The sequence below is a fragment of the Sinocyclocheilus grahami genome, unplaced genomic scaffold, assembly GCF_001515645.1.
Source record: "Sinocyclocheilus grahami isolate Dianchi unplaced genomic scaffold, SAMN03320097.WGS_v1.1 scaffold602.1, whole genome shotgun sequence".
NCBI lineage: Eukaryota > Metazoa > Chordata > Actinopteri > Cypriniformes > Cyprinidae > Sinocyclocheilus > Sinocyclocheilus grahami.
The window spans coordinates 535,012-555,243 of record NW_015505781.1 but is presented as its reverse complement, the minus strand read 5'-3'; the positions used below and the strand labels follow the sequence as shown (position 1 = coordinate 555,243).

The 20,232-nt window shown below is 38.6% G+C and overlaps 1 long non-coding RNA gene across 1 annotated transcript in view; it reads right to left on the bottom strand.

The window, feature by feature from the left end:
* Positions 1-17,939: 17,939 nt before the first annotated feature.
* The window catches only part of LOC107557439 (uncharacterized), a 4,137-nt gene continuing 1,844 nt past the window's right edge, over positions 17,940-20,232 (bottom strand). The window contains exons 2-3 of the long non-coding RNA XR_001605393.1: positions 18,417-18,556; positions 17,940-17,992 (exon numbers count right to left, since the gene is read on the bottom strand). This is a non-coding gene — a long non-coding RNA (uncharacterized lncRNA). The remainder of the gene's footprint in view (positions 17,993-18,416; positions 18,557-20,232) is intronic.

Genomic DNA, 20,232 nt, shown 5'->3' with positions numbered 1-20,232 from the left:
GCATATTTGTAATTTATACAGCATGTAGGTTTTTATCATTTAAAATGTAGTTTTCATAATAATATTTGAGCTGTATGTGTGCCTCTGTGTGAATTTGACTTTAATTAGACTGTATCAAACTGCAGATGGCCCCCTTGTGGTCATTATTTCCAAAATGATTTTCGTAATAGACTACACTGAAAAACTAATGGTAAAACATTCATAATCCCTTAAAACAGTGCTGATTCTTTGCCGTTGGAAATCTGAATTTGTTTCACATCCCTCATTCTATTTTTTTCCCCGTTTAGGATGTTAATATGTCTGTATGTCTGTTAATATGGTTACAGTTATTTAAAAAAATTAATAACATATGAGTACAAAATTAAATAAAGTGGACTAAACCTATATAATACATACATTTCATAACACCTTTTAATTATTTTTCATTTTAAAAAGCTGTTGATGGTTCCCACCTCCACCCCAAGATGGCGCAATGACCTCGTTGTTTGACTGGGTGACTGTAATTTGATAAATTGCCCAGATATGAGTGATTTTATAACATTTATAAATGTTCTCCCTATGCTTTGCAACATATTAAACACAACATACTTAAAGCAATACCAAAAAACCTGAGTTAAATTTTGATTGTGTGTTTTTGACTAGGCTACATGAGCGAGGATGGAGTAAGCTGACAGTCGAGTTTAGTGCTGTGGTGATTACAAGTGGCTGTTGATTAAGCTATTGGCCTTTATGGGCTACTCGTCTGTCTTTCTTTATTCATTGCATTCGCCCCTTTTTCTTCCTGAAAGAGACCAAATGGATCCCAGCAGGTGAAAGCAAAGAAACGTGAAAAGACGCCCCTTTTTGGTTCTGCTTTCACACCAACACAATACCCCGTCCCACCTCTTTCTGTCCGGGTTTCCTACCTGATTAAACCTCGTCCTATGAACCCATTGATAGATGGTGCAAAACCTAAATCAACAAAAGCTGTATGAGCCCCTCTTAAAATTTCAAACCCTTTTATCAGTACAATTCAATTAGCTTTTGTTTCTTGTGTGTAGTGAGCGTGTGACAGAGAGAGAGACCGAAAGAAAAAGATGTCTTTTATATGCTTTAATGTAATACTTTATTACTCGCTGGTTAATTCAGAGATTTCAAAAATAAAACTGAACTTTTTTTTTTTTTAGTTTCTGCCTGTCCTCGTCTGCCTAGCTCTCTCTATGTTAGCAGATTTCATTCAGCGTATACTTTCTTTCTTTTTTCTTATTTGTTTCATTAACAGTACGAGAAGCACATAGCAAAATTACAGAACTGTTCACACTGTTGTTTGTCATCAGACTTTTTGAATTAGTGGTTTGTCGGGAATTGCAGTTTCACTTGTTTCGGAGACTTTCATTTTCTGTCACTTTTAATTTCTGGTGCCTATAAATGTGGGCAAATTGATTCTATTATTGGTGAGTTAGCAGGCCTCCTTTTTGTCATTCAAATGAGAGCTAAACTTCAAATAAGAATGTTTCGCCTCATCCTCCATGCAGTGTTTGGTGTTGGTGAGTGACATGGGAACCCGTAATTGACTGCGTGTAAGAGAGGGGAGCAAAAGTAAAGAAGGTAGGGTAGCCTATATGTAGATGTAGATGCTTCTGTGCTTCTGACATCCTGCATCCATGACAATTATACACACTGAAGCTTTGATCAGTACTCTACAGTACTCTACATCACTCTTTCTCTCGATTTTAACCAATTTATATCAGTATACGTTTTATTATGTTTGGTGGCGTTTTTAAAATTGTGTATATAGGCTACTCCCATTAAAATGGGCAATTATGTTTTTTCGTAAATGAGCTATATACCTCTTCGTGTAGGCCTAATTAATATTTAATTACATGGAATAACCGCAGTGACTAGTGTAAAATGAATTTAAAGCAATGCATTTATGAATGATATAATATTTTATTGGGTTTGGGGAAAATTGTTTTTATTTTTTTCCCTTGCATATTTGTTGTAATCTCTTTTCCCCCACTGTGATTTCTTAGCATAAATTCAACATGTACGTTTTAATACTCACTGATATCACTGAGGGACCCTTAATGTGAAGCAGTGGGAACATTCCATAAAAAAAGAAAATAAATAAATAAAATTAGTAAATCTATGCTCCATTCAATTAAAATATCCATTTATGAATAACCATGTATTAATATATTTAATAATCAATACACACAATAATAAATACTAAATATTACAATATAACAAACAATACAATACAATGATAACATGCAGTAGCAAAAACCCAGACCTTTAACATTTTATTTCTCATTTTCTCCTTAACCCTAATTCTGGCTAAATCAATTTTTGAAAGGCAAGCTAGTAAATTATGGGAATAGTAGGCTATTAACAATAAGTGTCAAGTCCTTGAGAGGCTGTACATGAAAGCTTTGTGTGTTGGAGACCAACATTTGAGTCATTATTCTCTGAAATCCCCCCCCCCTCCCCCCAGCTCTCAAATCTCATTTGCATATTCAAATATGGAGCTTGAAAATGTGTTACACAGGTTTGACGCAAGCGATGCCAAAAACAGTAATTCTTGGGCATCACATGGCTGATCATGACTCACTATATTTTAAAACAAGCTCAAATAAGATTCAAAAGCTGTGTCAGAGGCCAGAATATTCAGTAAATAAATTAAACATCTAAATTTTCATTTCTGACACAGAAACTTGCCGTATGCTTCAGAATTATTTTTTATGCTTGTTTCGGCCTTTGTCCCCTCTACTGTCATAATATAGCAAAGAACATCTCCACTTGATGGTCCTATGGGTTTGAAACAACATGAGGACAAGTATAAGAGGATAGAATTGACAAATTTAATCTTTTCTCTTAACCTATAGTTAAAAAAACATGCAGTACAATATAAACATAATTTGCACCACTCTGAGAATTTACAGCATAATGTAAGTAAATGTAATATTATAGTCAACAGCTCTGTATAATTTACCAATCTCTCTCATTTTTTTAAGTGATGATCTGACTGACAAACCCATGGAGAAGAAATGATGGGCAATGTCAGTTGCTCCCAGAGGGGTGAGGGGTGAGGTTGGCACAACCCTGTGGTCACCTCCAGGCGTGCTATCACACACTGACAGGCAGGCGTGATGCCACGGCACTTCACACAAACATAGCCACATTGACAGCCGACTGACCCAGGCTGACAGCACCAGGAAGAAAAGGGGGGAAGGCAGAAGTTCTCTGTGTGTCCGTCACGGTGTAAGCGTGTCGGGGTGTCAACAACTTTTTTTCTTCCAGTAGCCCCCAAACCCTCCGCAACGGAACACGGTCACATACCCAAACATCTGTGACCTTACCGGACACGGGTCACTGTACATTAGCACTCAAGATGGCTACAGTGGCTTTAGATATACTAAATGCAGTATGTCCATGTCATTGGTTGAGCTGAAAGACTTGTAGACAGAGGATAGGATCTAACTTGATTTAGCTAGTTAATATAGCCAGACTAGAATGGATGTGTCTCTGTGCCAGCTAAGCATCTTTTTCAGTCATTGAGCATTATAGATGCAATCGCTATAAGTCAAAGGTGTAGTCACAAAAGCTTTGGACGGTCTAGAATGTCTTATGCATTTTATCTGTCTTCATTATAATAACATGCTATAGTGGGCTTAACTGTTAACAGTTAGTTCATGAATTCACCAGTCAATAGAGCCTTTCAATTATGCTGAGACATACCATAGAGCTTTGTACTACCCATGGCTCTTTTGTCAAAGAAAGGCCTTTGAAGGGATTCTATAGAAAGACTGCAATGTGCAGAAACTCGAGCAAAAAAAAAAGCAATGAAATGACATCACTGATCATACAGAGGTCTTTTATTTCAATTTGAGACAGCAAGGCCATCATCTGTTTTCATCCTGTGTATATGTGGGAAGGGAAGTGGAGGAACCGCATTGTCTTTATGTTTATGAGCGAGAGAGGTATACTCTCTGATTCCCCTTGAAGTTTCGAGAGATGCCAGTGAAGATGCAGGCCTCTGAAGTTGATAACCCCAGCATCATGTGACAAGCAGATGAGAATGACTTAGGCTTTCGAAGCCCTGTTGAGATCCCTCCTCATTAAAGAGCAACCTCTCAGCTCTTCTGTAAGGATTCCTTAAGGAAGTTGACCTCCACGGTAAAAAAAAAAAAAATGGAGGTGGAAAACAAATACCCACACAATGTAAAATTCTCCACTATAAAGCTCAAAATCCTCTTGCATTTCATGTTCGTTTAAAGAAAGGTCAAGAGAGAAAGAAAGAGACATTAGAGGGAGAGTGAAGACAAAACAGTTTAGACCGAGTCACACAACAAAGTAGGAGGCATCACATAAAAAGATGGACAATAATGTGGGGCGTCATAGCTTTGTCCACCTCCAGATGTCCTCTATGTTAGTGTCTTTTTGGTCTTTTAGGTCCATTTTCCATGGCTTGCACTCAGCGGTTCCAGTTCCATGCATACTACAGGGTCCTTAGTTTGTGGTAAGAAAGGACTGATAGTTTATCCCTTTCATGCTGAGATGAGGACAATACTCACCCTGTGCTGGAACCAAGTGTAACCAGGTAGAGCCTCATCTTGTGTAGGCACCAGATTGAGCCTCTTCAGGTCCCTCAAACCCATTGAAGCAGGTTGCTGACTGTCTCTAGGTGATGAGAGGTTGTTGAGGGCACGGAGTCTTGCTGACAGGCATGAAAGGGCCAAGGATCACCTGTCACACGCCTCATCACATCAAAGTCCACAAGTGACTTCTTGTGTGAGGGATCTGCTCATGAATATACTGGGCAATCTGATCCCTCTTATTAGCGAGATAAGGATTTTGTGGGTTGCGTGTTGAGCACGGATGGCACATGATAGAGCATCACCCCTCTTAAAGTATTTGTGCTTTCACCAGGAATATTTTTTAGGTCTTTTTAATGGTATCATCATCTTCTTATTAGTGGCAAGACCCCTGAGTGCCGAAGTGAAAGGGGCTTGTGGTGTCCCCCCGAGCCCTTGCTTTTACCCCTTAATCCGCTGGCTAATAAGTTCATAGCCAGTCCATATGCTCTGGTGCCATTCGGGAGGGGGAGGTGTTGCCCCATGCTACTTAGCGGACCCATTTCTCAGGTACCTCTCCTGCTGACCGATCTTTTGTTCTATCGGATCAGTCCACTCCACGGTCAGAATAGTCTGAATTGATTAGCCCTGCACCGTATAATTGCCAGCAAATCCCACTGAATCGTTTCCCATCCATTTGAAAAGGACAATGTTCGTTCTTTTTCTCTTCAGCTTTTCTTGGTGCCCCTCCCCCATTACCCTCCTTTTCATGCCACTTGGTTTGTCTCCCGCCCCACACCCCAAGCCACGTCCTCGAGGTAAGACGAGAAGGGGGGAGGGGCCGGAGGAGAAAGCGCTCCTACTCTGGACGAGCCCCCTACCCGAGCACTGGCAAAGGATGAAAGCGGGCGGCGGGTGGATGTGTTCTAATCCGTCACCCTGGAGTGTGAGTGGCGGGCTGATCGGAGTCCTTACCTGCCGTTGCACAGTCAGGGTTGGGAGGACAGTGGGAGGAATCCAGGGAAGGGGAAAGAGCTGGGGTATAATGTGAAAATGGGCTGTGGGGAGATGCACAGGATTATTCAGAGGCCCAGGCGCCAGCGTCAACTGCCCCTGCAGCTCTACTTATTCAGTCGAGAGGCCCAAAAACTCAGGTCGGGGCAAAAGTCCATCACAGTCTTACTGAGAATATTGTTATGTTGGAGTAGACCTGGAGGGCCGATCAAGTGTGCCATGTCTGGAACAAAGGCTATTTTAACATGTTTTACTTTGAGATGGCCTTTTCTGGACAGCTGCAATTCAGGTCTCTCTCTACAATGTTTGTGACCGTTCCACACTGTAATTTAATAGTCCACAATTCATTTTAATATCACACATCATAAGTTCTGCATCAGAAATTAATGTGACCCACCTTCCCAAGACTGACAACATGCAGGTTTTACCGTTATCCTTGAGCCGGGCAGAATATCGTTCATGAGTTTTGAGGTGTACCGACTTTGTTTATTAGGTCATCATTAATAAGATGCATTCCAATAAAGTCAAATGTCTAATTAACATGCTTTATCCTCTTCATGCACCATGAACCTCACCTTGAGGATTGCATGCCCTTCATGAGAATGATCTAAACTATAATCTCAAAAGCTTTGAATAATTTTATGCCAAACTGGGGTAAACTAAGAGCTTTGCTAAAAATATTTTTAAAAGGTTTGAATCAATAATTGAATATTCTGTATGAAAAAGAAATGTTGCCATTCTCTTCTAGTTCTTCATCACATATTCTGTCTCAGTCAACCTTCTATGACCATGTTATTTGGCCTATGGGGCAGGTCCTTTGGGAAAAGGTCATAGGTTAAGGTTGTTAAGGGCTGTGACCCTTCCCATCTTTGACCAGGCCTGTTTTCATGCTCAAACAAGCTCCTAGATAGAAGGCCCTCATGGTGTTTTAGGAAACACAAGGCCTATTGTCTGTTCTGAGAGCTGACCACAAACAAATTGTGTATGTTCTTACAACATGACCCTGGTGGCCACGTGTTAGGGATGTCTTACTAATGAGATGGTTACTGAATGACGCCCGTTGGGAGTGTGAGGACACCAGAGATTGTTTTATTGTTGATTTTTTAAAACCAAAATGCTGAAATTCAATATTGTAACAAATGTAGTGTGCAATTGAAAACTGAAACTACACTGTGGCATGTGACTGTATTCAGCTTTAACAAACTCAACTGTAAGAAAATATATAATGATCAGTATTAATAGAGTATCAATATATGAGTTGGGTTTCCTCTGTGGCATTCTCCACTTAAGTCCAAGTTCACCCAAATGGCAGGTCATGTCCTTCCCACAGGGAGTCTATGACACTGACAAGTTCTCCGGCTAAAGGTCATATTGGTAGTGACCACTGAAGTGGTTGATGATGAACTGGTCAAGTCCCTCCTTCTCAAAGCCCCTCCCTTTCTAACCAAAATGAGCCATTTTACCAGTTTATCTATTGACGTAGGATCATATGGAGGGCAGGGCAAGTAGAATGGTTGACATCCCATAGGTCAAAAGTTAAATGACCAGGACTGTTTACAGGGACAAGAGTTCAATTCATGATCATTATAAAAGATAGCCATAATAAAAACTGGCTTGGATCTATAAGACAGTGTTTGGCCTTATGCAAGCTGTGTTTAATGAGGGGGAAACTGTGTGAAATATTTGGAGGAGAAAACACAGTTAGTTTGTAAGTAACACCTGATTTCCCTTGATCAATTCTGATAAAGTAGATCCTCATCAAGAATGTGAATGTTTAAATAAATATTTAATATCTGTTTTGCTGGTCTCTGCTGACATAAATCCAAAAGGTGGTCTCCTGGGACACTTTCTAAGGGTCACTGCCCTACTTCATTTCAGGCATCCATCAGTCACTTTTCCCACATTGCCTATTGTCTCTCAAAGAGAGGTTTGACCCAGTGAGGGTTGGTGCTGGGTGGATGACAGATCTGGGGTGTGAGCCTGCCTCGCTGCTTAAGTTCTTGAGTGGCTCCCTTGGAAACTGTGTATACTAGGAGTGGTGGAGTTGCCCAGGACAGCATGTGGTTATTTTCCAGCTTGCTGCCCCTTTAAAGGCCTTCAGGGTCTGTAATCAGTGCATTGAGGAGGGGTGTCTCTTTGACTGTGCTTGTGTATGAAAGATGGAGAGATAAAAAGCACAAAGGTAGAAAAAGCATGGCCTGACGGGAAAGTAGGGTAAAACTGTTGAAGAAGCAAGATGAGATCACTGCAGTGGTGATATCATTGCTGCATGGTTGGCTAGGATTGGGCCATGTGCTCTAAACAGCCAATAATGAGGGGACAGTGGCACTCACATTAAACTACTGGAACTATCTGGAAAAATACAAGGAATTGTGAACCTGTCTGGTCAGATGAATAAGAGAATTAATCTACAGTATATGACCAGTTTGTAATAGAAATCGTCACCTTTGATATCACTGTAATTTACAACATACACACTCAAAGTGAATACCAACATCGTCTGTCAATCTCAGGCTACACAAAACAGCTAAATAATGTTACACGGGTTACAGTAGTTGCTTGCTTTTCGCTAACAATTCAACACTTAAGATGTTTGTTTGTTTGTTTCACATTTCAGGTAAAAAGGAATTCTTCTTTTAAATATTCACACAGTATAAATATAAGCTCGGCTGTCCTGTAAAAATTGATACTGTTCTGCATTGTTTTGCTCATCTGCCTGAGTTCACAGTGTGCATCACAGCTGTCTCTGTCCAGTAATTGATTCCTTCACTGTCAGCCATTTTCTCACTCACATCCTCCTCCCCTTTCCATTCTCCATTCCATCTTTAGCATGGCCAGCTAAAGGCGGCAGATTTATCTACATCACCCTGCCATGATGACAGAGTAAATATTCATCCAGACGGCCAAGGTTCCCAAACCATTACCGGGGCGTTCAATGTTGGCCCTGCTGGTACAATCTTTAAAGGGATTGTTCTGAAGATTGAATGGAGCCAAAGTACAGAAGGGCACAGAGTTGCCCAGACAAAAGTTTAAATGTTATTAGTCGAGTGCAGAGACTGTCCAGTGGGATAAATAGAGACAAAAAGATGGTGGTGGTGACAGTGATTTAAAGATCAGCACAATCTAGTGCCATAAGGCGATTGTTTAAAATTGCTGTTTGCATACATTAAATATGGCTAGTCATAGATCCATAATACTAATACATGACATACAAAACGTGATGGCCCATCACCAAAAATAATTCATCCCATCAGTTTTCTAAATGCATTTTATCTTATTGTGAAAGTGATGTGACCAAGTATGGTGACCCATACTAGGAATTAGTGTTCTGCATTTATCCCATCCAAAGTGCACACACACAGCAGTGGACACACACCTGGAGCAGTGGGCAGCCATTTTTTTTGCTGCAGCACCCGGGGAGCAGTTGGGGATTCGGTGCCTTGCTCAAGGGCACCTCAGTCGTGGTATTGAAGGTGGGAGAGAGAGCGCTGTACATTCACTCCCCCCACATACAATCCCTGCCGGTATGAGACTCAAACCTGCAACCTTTGGGTTATGAGTCCGACTCTCTAACCATTAGGCCACAACTTCCCCTTGTGAATGATTCTTTCATGTATGTTTCTTTCTTTCTTTTTTTTAATTGACATTGTAATTTTTAATGAAAATGTCATAATTCGATCTTCCAGTGATGTATGCATGGACTTCTTCAATCAATTAGTCCACCTAAGCCCCACCCCTGCAAGTTCATGTTCTTCTGCCTCCACATCTCACAAGTCAATCAACAACCGATGGATAGAACAAAGTCCCCTCCGCTACATTTTTCTTTTCCCATAATCCCCGGTTATTTACACCACAATACAGAAGAAAAGATCTGTCGCTAATTCTGTTTTAATTGCGACTTTAACAATCCTGTTTTATTATGCATAAACACAGAGCTGGGTAGATTACTTACAAATTGTAATCCATTACTGATTCCGAATTACATGGAAAATGTGTAGTTAACGTAATCCATTACATTACACATTTTAGGTAATATAATCGGACTGCTTTTAGTTCACTTTAGATTACTTTTGACCTATCACGTTTTTTACATTGATTTAAATAGGATAACCATTGTACCATTGCTACAAAAATACAAAGAGTAAGAAAATAGAAACGCCTTCCAAAGTAATGCATGGTAAAAGTAGGCTAGTTGATGCAATGTTGAAACACTTTTTAAACCTGAAATGATTTTTGTAAATCCAGTGGTGATCCAATGCTGTGTAGCCTCCTGACTAATGACTGATTTCTGTGTGAATGTCCACAAAACTGGAAGACTTTCTGAATGTATATAAGCAGTATAGGCTATTTTAGAAAGGAAAATGTAAAAGATGAAAAGGAGGAATTAGGGAGAATCAATAAATTATGAATAAATTATTGCTATTGTGTAAATAACATGTAATCATGTAATCCATAGAAAGTAACTGTAGTCTGATTACAAGTATTTTAAAATGTAACAATCTAATTACAAGTACTTAATTTTTTTTATATGATTACGTAATCCAGATTACATGTAATCAGTTACCACCCAGTGCTGCATAAGCATATGATGGTGGTCTTGGGTGCATTGAAAGACCTAAACCTCGACTGTATTAAATCCATTTAGTCCTATACATTTAATTGGTGACCTGTGAGATATGTATTTATTTAGATGTCCTGAGGGGTTATCTACGTGATGTTTATGAGCTGAATCTGTGTGTAAGTGTGTGTGTGTGTGGGTTGCGCTATTGCTTTGTGTCATGCTGGGAGCCCCTCCTGAGAGGCACTGCACAACACTGAGGTGGGTGCAGCTGCAATGGCTTTCATCTCCTCAGGCACTCGGCAGGGAATCACAGTATTTATGAGTGTGTGTGTGTACATGTGTGTGTGTGTGTGTGAGAGAGAGAGAGAGCAGTGAGGATGCAGTGACTGTCATTTGAAGCTAATTACGGGTGGCAAAAATATCGAATTTCTGTATCTCAGACCTCACATCTGGGATTGTAACACTGGTAATTCAATATATTGGTATCAGTTAGGAGACAAGTGAAAACTCTTTAAGCGTATTTGTACTTTAATCAAAAGAAAGTCGGTTCAGTTGTTCACAGGCCTTCTTGGAGAGCATACAAGTTTCCATAGGAACAAAGCTGTGAGAAATCATTCAGTGGGACTGGATTCTGCTGATACCGTCCACTTTTGAAGGACATCTCCTCCACTGCGACTCCCTTCTGCGCCACGTGAGAGGGAAAGCACAGGCGTGAAAGCAGCCACACGTGAATCTCAGAGGTTGCCCACGGCTACGGCGCAGGCAGTTAATCCACGGTACACCTTTTGCTTGCTCAGATTCCGCTTATGGTTGGGCAGAACATTTTAGCCCCCGCGGTGTGCCGCAAGGCAAGAAGTGATACCTGCGGTGGAAAGCCCTTGCTTCTGGATCTCTGTGCTTTCTTTTGCTCAGCTTTGATTTCGCTCTCCCCTAAAAGGGCATTAAAGGCCTCATTTAGATTTACCTTTGACTTACAGGTAACATCTCTGTAAAAGTGTACTGATCTCAGTCTAGCGTGTAAGATTAGGTGTAGTCTTTATCTGAGGTCTGTTATATCCAGTTTATTTTGTTACTAAATATTTCACTCTCAGGAAATATCAGATTTTGTCTGGTATTCAAAGTCAGTCAACTTGGTTGTCATGTTAACTCTTCTACCAGCCAAGAGGCAAATGCGGGGGAAGAGCAGAAGGCAGGAGACGAAGTGATAAGTAACAAGCAGAATTTATTGAATGTATATTTGTGTCTCTCAGTCTGACTTTGTCTGGCCAGAAACAAATTCAACAAGTGTTCTTAATGGTGTCTTGTGACCTTAGAGACTTTGGAGAGTTTGTCATCTCTAACTTGTGAAGACATATAGCCTAGTTATAGTATTTCAGGAGTTACATCTTGCACAACAATTTCCTTTATAGGCAAGATTATACAACAATAGTAAAACAATATTAACTTTGGTGTTTTTTTAATATAAATTAATAATTTAATTCAACAAGAATGCATTAAATTGATCAAAAGTGACATTAAATATTACAATGTTACGAAAGATTTCTTTTTCAAATAAATGCTGTTCTTTTAACCTTTCTATTCATCAAAGAATCCTAAAAAAAATATGTATGACAATTTCCACAAAAATATCAAAAAGACATGTTTCTTGTGCAGTAAATCAGCATATTAAACTGATTTCAGAAGGATAATGTGACACTGAAGACTGGAGAAATGGCTGCTGAAAATTCAGCTTTGACATCACAGGAATAAATTACTCTTAAAATATATTAAAATAAAAAGTGTTATTTTAAATTGAAAATATTTTAAAATATTACTTTGTTGCTGTATTTTTGATTAAACGAATGCAGCCTTGGTGAACATAGATTTTTTTTTCCCAAAAACATAAACCCAAACATTTGAATGGTAGTGTGTACACACACGCACACACACACACACACACACACACACACACACACACACACACACACACACACACACACACACACACACACACACACACACACACACACACACACACACGCATGCACACAGTACTTAAGAAAAACCCTATCTGAGGGTGGTCCCCCCCTAAAAATGTGATAAAAAAAACCACGCTGTGTATTGTAAATTACATTGTTTTATACTTTAAATAACTTTGTAAGTAGTAAAACAACACAAACGCAAATGGGGCAAAAATGTGTCTTAAGTTTAGAAACATTTTTAGTCCCCCCCCCCCCATACCTCACAGTGCTTTGGTCCAAATGCCTGCTTTCCTCTTTTACATCACCTCAGTGTTGCCAAGTCCGCGGTTTTCCCACGGAATTGGGCTACTTTAACACTGTTGCCGCGGGTTGTTTTTCATTTCCGCGGGTTGAAGCGCCCCTAATAATGTAATATTTAGCTCCTAGAATGCGAAGTTTACTGGTGGAACCCCATTGGGATAGTTTTGGGATATAGTTTTGAGTAGCAATTGGGCAATTCAGTTTTTTTTTGTTTTTTGCGAAAACCTGGCAACCCTGCATCACCTACACACAAGTATTGTTATTAAAAATAGAAAAATAATGAATAAAAATAATTAATGTGGAATATGTTGTAGTGCACTGCCACATATATATATATATATATATATATATATATATATATATATATATATATGTGTGTGTGTGTGTGTGTATATATATATATATATAGCTGTATTATTTGTGTCCCCTTCAAAAATTGCTCTTGAGAAATTTTGTTTATTGTCCCCCCCTACTGTCAGACGAAAGGAAAGGAGCTATTCTGTTTTCTAGAGTTCTCGGTAGATTTTGCTGTATTCTTACTCCGGCTCTGATAGCCCTTGTCAGCTTTCTACGGTGAGAGCTTATTCAGAGATGTGAGAACTGGCTTGATCATTAGTCACTGTCATGCTCTGGTGCCTTAAGGGTCTCAATCTACCTGCCTATTGTAAAAACATTTTTGAGGATTTTTAATTTTTTTGGGCAAAGCATTTGAACACTTTTCAGAATAGAATGACATGCATTTCTGTGGCTGTGGTGTACATGACCAAAAAAAAAAGGTCAGGTTAAGAGACCTTTAAAAACCTATTAATAATATATTTTTAAACAAAATAATAATAATAATAATAATGCATTTATTTTAGAAAAGAGTAGCAATTGAATTTTAATAATTCCTAGCATTTAAAGGTAAAAAAATAATTTAAGTTTTGACATCCCGGTAATTTTATTAAATTTGGCTATACTGACCCGAATGTATGATTTCTGTAAAATAATTTTCCAAAACGTTTTTTTTTCTTGCACACTCATGTAATAATTATTTTTTTGTTGTCGTTTTATTTCATTGTTTTGTTTGTTTGTTTCATTAAATTTTTTTTTTAAATTTATTTTTAATTTTATTTTATGGAAGTAAACGTCAACTTTAAAAATCTGTATAGGCTTTTAAAGGTTTACAGAAATGGAAAGGCTTTTGAAGATTTATAGAAACGGAAGTCATAACATAATAGCCTACTCTTGCCATTATTACTAACATTACTACTGCTAATGATAAGAATAAAAGGGCTTCACTTAACTATAGTCCTAAATGCCTCCATAATGAACGAAATAATCAGCATAATATTATAAAAGCATGCATCTAGCGTGCTCCATAATCCCTTTTAGCAGTATTTTAAACAATTTAACCATCAAATGCGGAGCCCTTTTCATTTGCCCGGCATACTAAGAATATACAAACGTGGAGACACTTTCTACTTTCCTTTTTCTAGAGAGCTTTTATCCTCAAGTAAGGCATAAATGACAGTCGAATGTGTCTGTGGCACAAGGCAGTAATGATTGCATGAAATTACAGAGGCCTCAGCAGGCCTTCCCCTCCCTATCTCTCAGGTAGCTGGATCAGCTCTCACCCCTGCCTTCCTTTCTCTCTCTCCCATCTTGCCTCTCACAAGCTATTCAAAGGGAATGTATAACTGAATATGAGATGGAGCGGGCGTCTTTCAAGGGCCAAAGCTAATGAGACGTTTTACCTTGAAATCAGAGCAAGACAGGAGGAGACCCTGTTGAGCTGAGCTTGCATAGGGGGATCACAATTGAGTCTGGATCCTTCAGCGAAAGAGAGAGAAGGAGAGGGTGAGATCCAATCCAGACAGGGATAATGCTCTCAAACCAGAGTGGATTATGACAGGAGGACATTTTCAAGCGACAAAGTGACCCCACAAAAGATGCTGGCTTGTTCGACGCCAACGTTGACCCGCTTTCCTTTGTTTGCTTTTGTGCTGGGCGACACCCATACGTCAGAGTTAAATCTGTACGGCTTGGCTTTCAGGTGAAATCAGCAATTACTCTCACTTGGAGAGGCACAAGCTGGAACGGGGTTGGACGGAGGTGATGAGAAGGAAGCGAACAGGTACTCTTGACAGTTAGCGGTGCCAGCATGGATCAGAGAGCCATGTTATATGAGGCCAGGGATGAAAGGGGACAGGAGATTTGTGTTCTGAGGGGTCCTCTTTTTAATCAGGGCCCCAAAGAGATCGTAGCAGAGCAGGCCACTAACCAGTGTCATGCTAATAAAAGGGTATAAAGGTGTGAATGGAGGGTGCAGCTAGTTATCTACACTCTAATTAACGTGGTACCGGGAGCGAGATGCTTATTTGCGTAGCATTGAGGAGAAGGGAGGCGGGAACGCTGAAGTGTGGGGGAAGGGTACAGAGGAGCAGCCTAAGGCCGTCCGTCTTTTGTGCAATTGTATACGTGCGTACAAAGCCGTACATCCAATCTACATTGCGTGCATGCTAATCACCGCATGGGATAATGAAAGTCGTTTTGGGCCGTGGCAAATTTTTGTTTGAAAGATGATGGGGGACGTTATTTATTTTTCTTAAAATAGCACGGCGAGTAATGGCCGATAATTATCGGCAGCTATGTTGCTGTGGAGATGCCGTTTTCAGGAAAAACATGCATTTTTTTATGATTTAATTAATACAGTTCACCAAGTTCTCAAATGTGGAAATACAAACAGGGCTTGAAAATAAGCCAGTACACCTAAAAATGACCTCGGCCCTTTTCAGCAGTTTTGTTAGGTAGTGTTGGGAAAAGTTACTTTTAAAAGTAATGCATTACAATATTGCGTTAACTCCCTAAAAAGTAACTAATTACGTTACTTAGTTACCTTTTATAGAAAGTAATGCGTTACGTTACTTTTGCATTACTTTTTAAATCTGGGCAGGGCTTGCTTGTTTGTTTGTAATATAAAAAGTAGTATTTTTGGCAAATGTAAAAGCTGTGTCACACCAAAAGCCTCAGGCTGAAGGTAAAGTAAATTCACATCTGTACAGTAGAAGAAAGTTCAACACTCTTCAGCAATAAAAAAAGAAGAACAAATGTTAGTTTATCTTTTGCTTATTAGTATGGTTGAATTGCTTCATGGAAGGTCAGTAGCAAAGACACTGGTTAATAAAATGGGATTAAATACATAAAGGATATTTGTATTATTTAACATATTTCATTATTGCAGGTTTGCGTCATATTCTGAGTTGTATTTCACTGTTTTTATTCATTTTGAGAAATGCTGAATCTGTTTTTTGTTTTTTTTTGTGAGTGAGAAGAATTAATGCACGTTCACATTTATTCTAGAACTAAAGTAACATCTTACTCCCGATTTCTCTCAACATGGGGACAGGAGAGCTTTCAATCAATAAATGGGAAAAAAAGTAACTGGTGTTACTTATTTAAAAAAATAACTACAAAAAAAGTAATCTGATTACGTAACTCGCTTTACTTGTAATGCGTTACCCTCAACACTGTTGATAGGAGCCTGACCACGTCGCCTCTTTTGAAAGACCCCGTGACCCTCGATGTCTGGCGTAGTCTTTATCCCTGCTTTCCCACAGACGATCCTGCAAATGAACCCGTGTCAAGAGGCTCAGCATATGGCCCCGGGACTTTACTATTGTCTGGAGTGGTGAGGCAAGATGGGCCGCCATTATTATTGTCACCATTGTAAGATTGGCAATGTGTCTGGAGGAGCAGACACACAGCAGTGCGAACTGATCACAGCACCTGCGTGTGCCCTTTCCCACCAACCCACAATCACACATCGGCTTCACAGTGTTTCCCTGCCTGGTCTTTGTTATTGTCAAGGTCCAAATTTGGAGGCAGAACTACTAAAGTCATTATGTTAACCGAGACCCTGTCAAGTACTTTGATTTAACTGCTGTTAATTGTATCTGTCAAATATATGGAGTCAGAAATGGACAAACATATCACATTAGAAGCAGGTTAAATGGTTTGCAATCCACACAGATTGCTTACACTAACTATATGTCAAGCTATTTCATGAATATAATTTTGCCAGGTTTAACTGTCAGGTGTCAGTTGTTGAATAATGAAAATATTTGTTTAGTGGTACTGGAGACCAGATATTATCTACAGTTCTTGCACCATCTGCTATAAACCACCTAAAACTACTGTGTGTTTTCATACACTGCAAACTGACAGACAAATAATGAATCGCACACCTCCGGCAGATGATGAGGTATCGAACGCAGTTGGTTAAAACGAGTTTCTGTCATTCCTGGAGCTTGATCTAAAATTCTCATTCATCACCTTTTTAGGGCAGGAAGATGCCGATGGCAGAACGTAATCTTGTTTGATTTGTTGAAACTGACACTCTGTGAGTAATTTTGAATATGAAGACATTACAATTATGAAATCAATTTATTTTCCATATTAAAATCTCACCCATTCATGGCAAAGCTTTGTTGAATAATTTGGATGTACAGTTATATTTTACATTAGTTCACAGAGTATTAAACTGTAAAATAATCCAGCTTAACATGTTAGTTTATTTTTTTTATCCATTAATATGACTAAATATTAAGCCTTAAGGGTGGCACTAAACAACATGAACATGAACTAACAATGAAAAATACTTTTAAAACATTTGTTAATCTTAATGTTAATTTCATCCTTTACTAATCCATTATTCAAATCAAAAGTAGTCTCTGTTGATATTATTAAATGGACCTGAGCTAGCTATGAACAGTTGATTTTTGTTAACTTACATTAATAAAGATTAATAAACACTCTAATAAACATAGTGCTTATTGTAGTGCACAGCATTAATTAATAGGATGGTATTGTAAAGTGTTACTGCTTTATTGAATAGGTATTTTATTAATAAATAATACTTAGCTTTAGCAGTGTCCAGATCATTTCTGCGCCCTTTCCTGCAATGCAAACAATTCATGATTATTTCAATTGTGTGTGTGTGTGTGTATTAAGTATTAGGCCTATACTTTTAATAACTATGTTTAAATGAGTTTAAATCCATGTTGGGCTTACTTATATTACTGGTAATTATTAAGATTAAAAAGGGATTTCGGTCATTCAAAGAGAATTTGAGCTATGACAATGTGATATGAAAAAAATATTTTTATTGGGACACAAAAAATCCTGCATTAGAGAAAGCCCCACCTTGCATGAACCATTAAATTGTTGCTGGGTAACAGAGGCAATCTGTTGGTAAATGGGCAGGCTTTAGCAAAGTGAGCAGAGGCCATTCACACAATGGCGGCACATTGCCTCTTTGCCGTACTTGAAATGCGCCCCTTGCAAACTTTAAAAACTAATACAGACTAACCCTTATTTCCCCTGTCTTTCAGGCCAGCAAACACAGGACACAATATGAGTTTTTCACCACCAGTGGTGACTTATGGGGAGTCAGCTTCTATGGCCTTCTGGGATACAATAGACGGAACATGCCTCCAGCCACTGCGCCCGGCAACTGCCTCCAGAGCAAAAAAATCCCCAGCGGCAAATACTTCTGTACAGGATCATCACTATGACCACACAAAGACTAGCCGCACATGAGCAGGGCTGGAAACTTGTCATATCTGCGATTGTGGAAATAAATCTCATGTATGAAGCAACTTCTCTCAAAGTTTTTTTTTTTTTTTATGTCTTCTCAGAGACATTTTGTATTGATAACACGTGCAACTAAGCACATCCTATGTTTTTTTTCATGCATTATTTCTCTCTTATTATCCTCCATAATTTAGTCATTCATTGGTGAAACAAAAATAATGCTCGCTATCCTTAGCGAATTATTATTGTTTCCTTTTAAGGCAATAATACTAGGCTACTATTCCACCAAATACAATAATAACAGCATAGAGTATTATAATAAAAAAATGTACCCAAATGCATTAGTTGCTCAGCCAAATTGTGTGTATTTATTCATTATTAAAGGGAAAAGGCTCTCTGCTTCATATGAAAGCTTAGTCACTTATAATGCAAATAATAAAGAAACACACTTACAGGTATTTGTTCTCTGTTTCCACTCATACATACGTTGAGTATCTTCAGCGATAGTGCTGGTATGCTGGGATCTAAATGGCAGGGGTGTCCCACGGGGGGCTTCGGTTGACTGCTTGCCGACCTTTGCTGCCCTCGGACCACTAGCCACAATTCAAACAAGAGGCACAAGGGACACATCAAGGGCAACGAAGGGCTAAAGAGGATTATAGATCAGCGGACATATGCCTGGTGAAGGCCGCTTGACCGAAACCTTGTAATAAATACTGCTTGTTTTTGCAAGCTATGGCAGTGTGTGGTATTTTTTCATTCATTTTCTTTAAATAGATCAACAAACATAGAAAAGAATGTGTTTGTTTGACTCTTATAATACTATTTTAGTACAAAGAAATGTTTGGGTTTTATGATCTACACCTTTTTCTGAATGCAATATTAAAGTGACTGATGTTTTCATTATTGTGCATTGCAATAAAATACAATTATTATTAAATTATTCTTTTTATTCTACATTTATGAATATGTAATGTAAATTAATATTACACAGATTAATTAAAACATTTCCAATCTTTCCAGGTTTAACAAATATTTTAGATATTTCTATTGTCCTAATGTCCAGCAGCTCTTTCTTTGTACTCTCCCAATATCTTCAAGATATATATATATTTTAATGAGATATAACCAATTAAAACAATATATACATTTTTCATGTAAAACTTTCTTTTATGTGAGGAGGCAAACAATAAAAATAAAGCCTCTCTGGAGATCTCATTCGTTTTAAGCGTCAGTATAGATGCTTTCACAAGGGGGCAGTCACTTCTGTCCAAATGCTCTGTTGTAGCTCACTACCTCAACTCGTTATGCAGTCTACTTAATTGCATTACACCGACACTACAAGCACCTTCCACCCTCAAATACTCAATCATATATAAACAACAACAAAAAAGACGGCTCATTCCCCTCATCTTAAAACATGTAAACCAATGCATCTATGTAAGTCACACAAATATTATGTCTTGTTTTGCAGCTAACATGTTCATGCAGGCCTGTGAACCTACTGTTATATAGTGTATTTGCATTATGGAAAATCAAGCACTCTACTGTTATATAGTGTATTTGCATTATGAAAAAATCAAGCACTCTACTGTTATATAGTGTATTTGCATTATGGAAAATCAAGAAGCTCTCTGTACAAAACCAAAGCACCCAGGTTCGTTAGTTTCCTCAAGCATCCTTGCTTTCACTCTATTCATTTCCAGACAAAAAGAACAAGGTTAGGTCACCCATTATTACAAGTTCTCATTATTTATTTTGCTGCTCTCAACTGAGCTAACACAATAATGAAACTCATTATTTAACACAGACAGCGGATCGGTCATTAAAAAGATACCTTTCGAGAAGATTCGCTCGTTCGAGCACTGGGAACGACGACCCTCAAAAGGGCTGTTTTGTGGGCCTCGGATAAAATGCTTTGTGTGAATGGAGTCTTCTTAGGAAAAGAAAAGAGCCTCTTCGGCTGTTTGTTTTGGAATTTGTATCATTGATCCAAGAGCAGCAACTAGAAGATGAGGCCCGTATCGACAATAGCACTCACGACAACATTACTCCAGTGTCACATGGATGAGAACCATGGTGCAAATTCATTTTATTCATAACTCTAGCCTTGGAAGAGTAATATTGTGTTTTTTTAAAAATAAAACCCCAAAACTCTGTAACTCTATCATGTCAACAATGAGAGTGGGTAAACCCTGACAAAACAAAAATAATGCTCATTCTAATTTTTTCTTTTTTATTATTATTATTTTTAAGTAATACTGTATTA